The following is an 11,410-nucleotide window of genomic DNA, read 5'->3' as shown; positions in this document are numbered from 1 at the left end:
GTTCAAATCTGGCCCCAGACACTTCCCAGCTGTGTGACCCTGGGCAAGTCACTTGACCCCCATTGTCTAGCCCTTACCACTCTTCTGCCTTGGAGCCAATACACAGTATTGACCCCAAGACGGAAGGTAAGGGTTTAAAAATAAAAAAGTACTAATATCACCAAGAACATAAAAAGCACTCTGGGCCAGCTAGGTGTTTCAATGGATAAAGAGCAAGGTCTAAAGATGGGAGATCCTGGGTTCAAATGTGGCCTCAGATATTTCCTAGCTCTCTGGTCAAGTCACTTAACCCCCAATAGCCTAGCCTTTACCTCTCTTTTGCCTTGGAACAGATATTGAGTATAGATTCTAAGAAAGAAAGGCTTAAAAAAAATACACAGACTCAGTCGGGCTTTATAGGACCATGCCATGGGTATAATGGCTTATGCCCAAGGCTTGAAGTCACAAAGGTCCTACCTCTGACCCTTCCTAGCATGAATCACTTACCCTTTCATTGAGCTTTCTCATCTGTAAAATGGGGATAGTAATGCTGGCAATGCTTGTTTTACAGGGCTGTTGTCAGAATCAAATGAAATAATGCGTGTATAATGTTTTGTGTAAAACACTACATAAAGCCCAGATTAAAAAACAAACAAACACCTATTGCAAATGTTTTTCTCCACCTACTAAGGTGAAATGTTTAATCATCACATGGAGACCTGGCATCTGTCTCCCCTCCCGTATCTCCTCCTCCAGACTGCCTACCTCATTAGGTGATCACTGAGGCTGGTCACTCGCCCAGAATGTTTTCCATCAGTCCTGAGGGAAGGGAATAATCCAATCCCTCCATCTATGTCTCTCTTAAGGAACCCCATTTTCCATCTTGAAAAGCTAAAACTCAGTAATCAACAAGACCCTGAATACCGACACACACAACTTTCTAACAACAATCCATCCCATAACTGGTGGCTAGTCGTACTCTCTCTTGAAAAGTGGCATGCTTCACAGCTGAGGACAGTACCGAGCAGATGGGAGTTACGATGGCCGGGATTGTAAAACGCTCCAAGTGCCTGCCATGCCACCTGGCAGCCATCCTGTGGTCCGGAGCCTCAATAGGTATGTATATGACTGTTGAGTCTCTTCCCACTTGGGATGACAGCCCTTCTCTCCCTTTTCCAATTTCCTGGCAGATTGGGAAGATTTTTAAAAAATTAACCCAGCAGCCCTCAAAGTTCCCAAATTCCAGCTGCTAGGCAGAGCAAACCACCCTAACAATAGTGTGTCTTTGCACCCCAGGAAACAGAAAGCCTTCCTCAACATGGGCAACCCCATAACAGTTCAGATGCTGCAACTGAGGTCCTAAAGACAGAGGAAAAGATTCACAAGGGCTGGCTGGGAGCCATCTTACTATTCCTGGCATTTGCAGTCCCACATGGAGCTTTGCAGCTTGTCAGGACAAAGAGTACAGTTTTTATCAGCCCAACATTCTGCTGACAAATGCATAATAAACTGACAGAAAGAGACCGAGCAGCATTTCAAAACCCCAGTTACATGGGAGGTAGACCCTGAGTGGGGATGGTCACTTTCTGCAGGTGTTCGTCCAGTGTCCCTGAATTTGCATTTATTTGCATATACTGTCAAACAGTTGGCTGACAGAAATTCTGAGAAGGTCTGGACAGAGCCCAAACCTGTCAGTGGCTTTCTCCTTGCCAGTCAAGGTTGGCTTTGGCTGCAATTAAAATGGGAAAGCAATACTTCTAACATTGTACTGTAAGAAGCCACAGCTGGGGTGAAGTTAAAAGGGGAAAGTGTGTTTCCTTAGAAGGAAAAGAAGAAGAAAAGTTCCTACCAAAATCTGAGCTTGTAGGAGTAAATAACCAAGGAAGTGCCCTACATTTAAACAGAAAATATTTTTCAAGGGACAAAACTGTTTTCCTTTCCATCTTACTGTATCGTCGTCGTCGTCATCATCATCGGCGATCGATACAACATTTCAGTTCAGTGTACAAATGGAGGAGCTAAATGCTTCCTAGAGAGTTTGAAGGAAGATGGCAGCAGTCTATTACAGACAAGAGGTAAATCTTGAAGCTATGTTTCAGTGGCTCTTCGTCTTTCTTATAAGACTGATGTTCTCTGTCTAGGGCGTAGGATGAGAAGACGGTTAGCTGATAGGAGTGAGAGAAGTCACAGGGGGAAGAATGCAAATCTAATTTATTTTTTCCTCCTTAGAACAAGGATTACACATCATATTAGCATATGGATTGCTGTGGGAAAGAAAAAAGAAAAGCAAACTCTTGTTTTTACTACTGTAAGACTGAATGGCCATAGTTAAATGGCTGGAGGGGGAAGGAAAGAAAGGAACAAGAGTGGAAAGAAAACAAATTTTAAGAGCACATGCGATTTCTCTTTGGAGGCCTACATCCTTTCGAGTTGTTATTTTACATATTCTTTTACTGAGCCATAACAATTTATTAAATACTTAATCTCTCAACAGTGGTGGGCACTAGAGTTTCATGAGCAACAGACAATAGATTCTGTTTTTTCATCAACAATAAAGACACTGTTTAGCTCGGGACTGCAAGTGTCTGAGCCATCTGGCCCATATCTCCACAGTAAAACATTGTCTGTGACACAAAAAATGACTACATCCACAGGACAAACTAATGTGACCTCTACATAAAGCCTTCTTCTGAAGCTATGATATCATACTGCCTAGGGGACACCAGCACAATTGAATCTGGTCACCAAGAGCACAAGTGAGATAGGACTATTTAAACCCAATTTTATAGGAGACTTTTGTCCTCTGTGGCAAACCATCCAGATTCGACTCCAGCACTGAAACATCTTTTTTATTCACTCTTAAGGCAACAGTGCGGTTCTGTTTTTGTATTGGCAGTCCTTCCTCTTGAGCTTGTGCAAGATCCAGGAAGTACACATCCATTTTCAGAGGCCAGCACCTGCAAGTTGGTCTTCCAACAACGTTTTACTGATAGATTCCCCCACCTGCATCAGTCTTTTTTCTGATACCCCTGAAACAAGTGGCTCTTTCTCTTCCTGCCAGTTAGTAGGTCCAAGTCTGCCAGCTTCACAAATAGCTGAACGAGTCACTCACAGCACTGCGTTACCTGAATGGCTGCTTCATGAAGCAAACAAAACACACACACACACACACACACACACACACACACACACACACACATACACACACTGCCAGCCACTCTTCCACCCCAACCAAGAAGAGGACTAATGGAAGGAGTGTCAGTTTCCTGAAAAGGCACAATTTCATTTTGGCTTCATTTGCATTTGTGTCCCTACACTGTAGGAAACTTTCACTAGAGAAATGTGAATCTGATGAAAGACAGATCATATCAGGAACATAAAAGACATATAAGAGCTTGACTTAAATGTTCCATTTGTTCTGATTTGTATTTATTTTTTTTAAAAAGCATTGTATTTATATAGAAAAAGCAAAGTGCTTGCTTCCTGGATGTCTCTGATATTCCCTAAAGTTTCAGCCATATTCGCATTGTACAGTGTTGTTAATCAGGAGACCTTTGCCTGATCGAGTGAGTTTTCCCAGCTCTATCAAACTGGAGAGTTTAAGGGTCAGGTACCTGAGACAGTGAGATATTGAAGTTTTCCTCCTTTCAGAATTTAAGAGGTTGTATTAACAACAATTAACAGCTTGTAAAGAGCACGTCTACTCAAAGTGATCTCTTCACAGATTATAAAGCATATGGAAAATGGGAGTGACGCATTTGCACCTTAGATAGGATTGAATAAGATTCCTATTTTTCAGACTTTCGCCCTTTGATGGGACAGGGTAAAGAAAGTATAAGGAAGTGTCTATGATTCTTTATTCCTTCATAAATGTGTATCTCTTTTCTCCTTTAGGAGTTTATACTATTCAGTCATCTTTTGACTGAATGACTTATATGGTTGCTAGCTTTTGGCTACTCTGTTCTTCCTTGGTACCTTTAGAAAGCATAAGCAAGCTCTGGGAAAATAATAATCTCTGGTGATTGAAAAGAAAGCCAGCTTTAAAAAAAAAAAAAGAACCCAGCCCTTGCTAGGAAAGGACGGTTCATTTACCCCCCCCCACCCTTGTGCCTCTATAATGTAAGAGAGGGAATGAAATCATCTCTCTTCCTTTCCCATCCATGATGGCATCTTGTAGCAGAGCATTTGCCCCTGTCCAGCAAAGAGCAGTCCCAGAAAGCCTAGCTACAGAATCAAATTGAGTTACAAAGATGAGCCAGTCCAGGGCATCCAACTGAGCAATATTCCCAGTAGAGATTCTAAGCCCTGAGGAGGAGCATGAAGATAGAAGAGAAACTATATTAGGACCCTACGGCACTAGTTGTTGCTCTGACCATGTGAGTGATCTCTGTGTGTGCCTCTTAACTCTTCTTCCCACTGATACTAAATGTACTCTTGAGTAAGATTACCCCCAGACTTATAGGAAGAAGACTTTATAGCTATTCTTACTGTTACTTATTTTCAGGAATTACCTTTGTTTTGAGTTGATTGTTTTTATTGGCATGTTATTGAAGATAATGGAAATGGAAATGGAAATCTTAAGAGTTGTGTTTTGGGGAATGCAGCCCCACAGAAAACCTGGGTGGCCACCTTTAAGGAAGACCCAACCTGTAAGTACAAGTTTATAGAGTGGCCTAGGGTGGGACTACACTAGAAATGGACTGTACCATTTTGAAGGCCCTTTTCTTCTCTAAGTAGCAATTATGCTCATTTTAAAATCTGGGAGAAACTGAGGCATAGATTAATTCAAGAACAAAGCCATTTCATAAAGTTAATACCAGAGACTGCAACTTTGAATGTTTTGTCCTCTCTTCTAATTGTGAGACCACATATTTCCATGACTTAAAGAGCCTGCAAAAAGAACATTAAGATTCTAATGACTCTTTAAATTATATACATCTCTTCCAATTGCTTGTTAAAAGATTACAGTGAGGGGCAGCTAGGTTGTTCAAGGTTTATTTTTAAAGCAATCTATAGGGGATTCTAGTAGAGATTTGAGGAGAAATGTAAAGGTTCATAATAGCTAAGAGAGAGATAGTAAAGGGATGGTTATTATAGCATTCACTATTTTGTTGTTGTTTTTATTTCATTTCAATTGAAAAATATTTATTTTCTCTCTCCTATCTCCCTCTCATATACAAATAATATAAATAAACAAATAAAGACAACCCCAAAAAAGCAATTTATTAAAAACTGCTACTTGGGGGCAGTGAGGTGGCTCAGTGGATAGACCAAGACAGGCCTGGATTTGGGAGGACCTGGGTTCAGATCTAGCCTCAGACACTACTTTAGCTTAACCTCAATGGCCTTACCACGACAACTCTTCTGCTTTGGAACTGATACTTAGTAGACAAAAGATAATGCTTTAAAAATAAAAAGATTACAGTGGCAGTTGCATTTTAGTTATGTGAAACCTTGTATACCATGTGGTATAAAAAGTATAGACAATAAGGAAGGAGATACACATTTATTAAGGACCTTCTCTGGACCAGGCACTGTGGCTAAGTGCCTTACAAATATTATCTCATTTCATCCGCACCCTGGGAGATAGGTATTATCTTTTCCCCATTTATTCTTTTTTTACATTTTACCTTGGGAAACTGAAGTAAGTAGAGGGTAAGTCATTTGCCCAGGGTCAAACGTTGCCAAGTATCAGGATTTGAATTAAAGTCTTTCTGATTCCAGATACAGTTCCGTATCCGCTGTTCTACCTGGCTGACTTTTGATAAGATATTTAGAACAAATTAAAATACTTTCTGCAAATCTCTTGTGATAGGAATATTTCTCCAGTGCTTTCTCAGACTGTGCAAGGGGGGGGGGGCTCACATTCCTGCTAAGAGCTTTTCTCTAGATGTTTTTAGATCAAGTAGATATAACTGGTACGTGTTCTCTCTCCTTCCTCTGTCTCTCTCTCTCTCTCTCATTTCCTTTCATAACTGGTACATTTTCTTTTCTGGTCATGTATATCTCTGTTGATTTCCTTGACATCACTTCTCCCATGCAGGTTGTTGTTAGGTGACCTTTGAACTTTAATTCCCCTGGCTAAGATAGGCAGATGATTCTGCTGGCTCAGATAGGAATATTTCTTTAGCTTCTACCAGGAAAGATGGAGATGTGCTTCATTGATAATGGGAAGAAAAGAAGGAAACAAGGAATTATTAAACACCTGTGAGGCTCTGGTCCATGTACACATGAGTCCACCCAATATCCTGGGTACCCTGACCGCATATGGACTGTCCATGAGTTATTCTTATCAACAAGCCCATTTTCTTTTTCTAAGCAAACATTTCCTTGTTGTCAGTTCCTTCTTCATTGTTCTTTAGTTGATGTTGCCCAATGAATAAAGCACTGGACCCAGAGTCAGAAAGACTTGAGTTCAAATCCCAGCTTAGAAATTTACTTAGCTGTGTATCCTGAAATAATTCACTAAAAATATTTTGGCCTCAGTTTCTTCATCTGTAACCTGGGGATTATAATAGCACCTATCTCAAAAGGTTGCTGAGAGGGTCAAATGAGGTCACATATGTAAAGTGCTTTGAAAACCTTAAAGTGCTATATTGATGTTTTAATAATAATAATACACTTTGTGAAACTTTAAAATACTATCTAAATGCTAACTATTATGAAATAATTAAATATTTTAGCCCTTACACTACAGATCTCTTCATTGCTCTCAAAGTTATATTTATTTTAATTCTTCATATACTACAATGTTCTATGACTTGGGACCCTACAACAACATTGGTTATATATACTTTATGAGGAAGATGAACTTTTGTCTCTGGGACAAGCTTTGGGTAATTAAAGGAGCTTTATAATTCCCTAAAGGCAATACTGATCCCTTTCCTTTTCCAGTTGTATTCTAGGTCGCTCATTATCTATTTGTCTCTGAAATAAAGGGAAACTCCATGATAGAGTTGAAAGAGTGACAAGACCTGCTACTTATCACCTGGCTACCCCCTAAGCTTCCTTACCTTTAAATGAAGGAGTTGAATTAAATTATCTCTACATTTTCATTTAGTTCCCAAACCATCATCCTATGTGTCCAGGAAAGAAATAGATAGATGGATGACTGGATGGAGACAGACAGACAGACAGACAGACAGACAGACAGAGACAGAGAGAGGGAGAGAGAAAGAAACTTTTTAGAGTGATCATAGATTTTCTTCCAGAAGTTTCTATGATGTCCCAGAACTTGGTACAACAAAGAACAGGATCATCTGGAGGGCTTCCTCATGCTTTGGGTTAGTCTTTGTGCTGAATATTTCCCATGACAGAGGCAAACACCTTTGGCGAACTTTTTTTTTTCTTATATGCCTTGCCTGATTTTAACAGAGCATTTTCAAAGTGATTTCTATTGCTAAATCTTTCAAAGAATCTCATATAATATCTATGGATGAATAAAAGCCCTTTTTTGTAAGAGAGCCTCTAAAACAGCATTCCACCCTACCAAATCAATGTTGTTTTTCTATAATCAACAAACAACAAATACAGTGAGATATTTCATTTTCTACATGTTTCTGCCAATTGTTTGATAGTAAATAAAGATGTCGTCTAATAAGGAGATGTCCTTGTGAAATCCTGTCTTTTCCCTGTGAATAGTCTCATTTGGGTTATTCTTTTGAAATTTCTACTCTTGTAGGTTGATTTTATTATTTGTTTACTTAGGTTAATTATTAGAAAAGTCATGCATCAAAAATGAAAGATATCCAGAAAGCATACAGGCAATAATTATTGACGTTCTCTCATTTTTTTGTGTATTGAAAAGTCTGAGTTTACCACATATTTTTACCATCTATTTACTACATTCTACCCTCCTTATAAATCAAACCCTCAGGACCCTCACAATTTTATAACCTCCATCATGGTCCATTTGGTCTAATCTCACTGCTTTTGCTATCTATATTTTCTTTAGTGCCACTTCTATCTCCTCCATAAGCATATCTAGGACTATTCCATTACAGACTAAGCATATATAAATGATATTCTGTGTCTCGGATTATTTTTTTAAAATCATTTTAAACATCCTTGTGAATCTGTCCTATTTTTCTTTTTATTCCTTCCATTCTCATGATAGGATATTGTGACATCACAATGTAATAATTATTACTATGACACTACAAAATGCTAATTTTATTTCTTACAATTCAAATATTTTGATATAACAAACAAAAGGGTGAAGAAACAGCTTTCTTGGTAATATAGAATTTATCTATTACTCCTATTAATAGAGTTTTGACCCATTTTTAAGAAGATTTGTGAGGAGACTTAGGGTTCCTATCAGGCCATGGTTTTTGAGAAATTCATAGAGCATAATTGGGTTTTCTGACCTCTCTTCTCTCATAAGCCCAGACATTAAGCTATTAATCTTTCTATTATATTCAGACTGAGAATCCATTTCCTGCAAATTGCATATATATGATCTTGGGCAAGTCATTTGGCATCATTGTGCCTCATATAAAATATCATATAAAAGGCTGAATTACATGGCTTCTATGTTCTTTTTCAGCTTTAAATCTATGGATACATGATCCATTTTTTGATCTTTCAAGTCTTTCAGTACCTTTGAGTAATGTTCAGAAAAACACTGACTTAATACCTCAAAATTGCCTTCTTTCTCTATTTTTTAAATTGGCTCACTTTATATGTAATGGAGACAAAAATCAAGAAAGAACATTGAGTTTATAAATAAAAAGAACCTTAGATATCCATATTACAATAAATAAACTTAAGTCTTACTAAAATACTAAAATTGTCCTGGATCTTTATATTGCTGATAGTTGCTAAATCTATTATATTTGCTCATTCCACAGTATTGCTCTTCCTGTGGACAATGTTTTCCTGGTTCTGCTTCTGTCACTCTGCATCAGTTCATGCCTCCCCTTTTTGAATATGAAACAGTATAGCACTTTAGATATCCATCTTTCATTTTTGATACATCTTGTTCGTCTCACTTTCCAATTAGATAGATAGAGAGAGAGAGATAAAGACCACCATGAAAATAATTGTAGTTTTTATGCCAAAATTGGTTGCTTGAGAATAAAGAAAAATTATATTAAAGAATTCAATAAGATTGTATAATAATTAGTTATTATTATATAATGATAAGCATACACTGTGCTACTTGATAACAAATATAATAATGGAAAGCCATGAGAATGGGAAGAAATACAAAGGAAAACAAAGTTCAGAAAAAAAGGAATTAGAGAGACCAAAGACTTCTAACTTGCACTTTTGTGTAATAAACATTTTCATGAAAAGAAATGGTAGACCCTGGATATGACCAATGCAGAATGATAGCACAAAAATAAATAAATTATACTTTAAAAGGCAAAAAAAAAGACTTGTTACTGATTTGAGAGTTACCCCTGAATCAACTGTTTGGGACTGTTACTTAATAAATCTAAGACCAAAAGAGATCACAATTAATTTTAAAAATAAGAAAGAATAATGAGAAGAAGATGTGGCAAAGAATTAAATAATTAATCCTGTCTTATTAAAACACACAATTAAACATCAAAGAAAGGTAGAGGAACAAGAGAAATGACAGTGACTGTCAATGTTATCTAAAAGTTTAACCAATGTAAATTAATTGCCATGAAAAAGAAACCAAAACAAGCAAAGAAAGTTCCTTAGTCAGCAAAGTCCTGACTAACTTGACAGAGAAAGATAAATGGCAAAGGTGGACATCAAATTAGAATATAAAATCTTATGAAGGATGATAGACATGTATGTGCAGTATTGTCTCATAAAGCTGAAAGCAGGTGATGATAAAAAAATAAAAAACAAAGAAAAATTGACAAAATACCCAACAAAGTTTGGGCATTTAAAGAAAAATGAAAGGAGAACAGCAAATAAAAAATAGGAAATGGTTGTAAAAAACATTTTAACAAATGGTTTTCTCTAGAAGACCTACACAGGTGGGGAAGCAATTCTGAGGGCACTGAATGCAAGGCATCTAAAGGAAGAAGAAACCAAGACATGGTTGGACCTTAAAAAAGCAAAAGCAGAAGTGATTGAGAAAACAACAATTATCACCTATATATAACCAATGAAAAACTTAAAAAAAAAAGAATAGACAACATCAACAAGGAATTCAATAATAGGAAAAGATGGAGTTCTTGTATGTGAAAGGTGAGGGCAGTAGGAAGATAGTATGCCCAGAATTAGAAAGGAATATCTGCCTTTTTTGTTAATAAGCAAGGAGGCAAGATGAAGGTGATAGAGACCGTTGACTTGGGAAGCCATTGCTAAATAAGCAGTACTGTCGAATAGATCTCTTGTACTGTGTTCCCAAAGATTAGTGGTGCATTTCTTCTACAGTCTGATATTTTCTCTCTGGCTATAATCTAATTTGGGATAGTGGGTCCTTTTGAGATAACATGGTGTAATGAATGGAAAATCAGACTTGGAGTCATGAAGATCTAGAAGCAAGCCCAACTTCTGACACTTAACTAGCTTTGACCAAGGACAAGTCAATTAACATCCGAGCCTGTTTTCTCATCAATAAGTCAAGTATTAGACTGCATAGCCCCTAAGATCCCTTAAAGATCAAAATCTTTGGTACCGTGAGCTCTCAAGATTATTGTATTTGACCTTGAGGTTTGGGTTAGAGCAAAGATCCAGGTTCAAGGATTTGCAGAAAATTGGTACTCGGGAAGCTAGTGCACGCCCAAGCTTTATCACTATGCAGGGCAGCAATCTGGCAAAAACAAAAGTATACACAAATTCCTATAGCAACACAGAGAATTGTCCACATCGATCCAATCACTCACATAAAGAAGACATGCACAGTGGCAAGAGGGCATGCCTAATCAGATTTGGATGTGGGAAAACATTCCCTCGGCTGCTTATCAGGACCAGAAATTGGGTGAAGATCCAAATCCATAAGGAGAGATTGTAGAAACGGATACTGGCACACAGCTGCTGCAGTAGGCCAAGAGCCTCAGCTAGTCAAGTACTCCAATCATTGACATGTTTGACATAGGGTCAGATTTCAAAAATCCCAATGATCCCAAGGACAATATTTGTAAGACTCACCCCACAGGGTTGCTGTAAGGCACAAATTATATATATATATATAAAGTCCTTTGCAAATCAGAAAGAATCAGATAATAATAAGAGCTAGCATTTCTATAGGTACACAAAGTACATTCCACACATTATCTCATTTGATCCTCACAATCCCATAAAGTTTAAAGTTATTATTATACCCATTTTACAAATGAGCAAGCTAAGGCAGAAAGGGCAAGTGTCTCCCCCAGGGTCATACAGCAAGATTCAAATCCAAACCATCTATCAGCTATAATTATATTGAAAGGAGACGATATTTTTAAATTATATTGTATATAATTATATTCTAAATCAACTTGTCTAAACATTTTATTCTTTA

Source organism: Monodelphis domestica, chromosome 4, assembly GCF_027887165.1.
Source record: "Monodelphis domestica isolate mMonDom1 chromosome 4, mMonDom1.pri, whole genome shotgun sequence".
Classification (NCBI taxonomy): Eukaryota; Metazoa; Chordata; class Mammalia; order Didelphimorphia; family Didelphidae; genus Monodelphis; species Monodelphis domestica.
Note: the sequence above shows the minus strand (reverse complement) of the source record.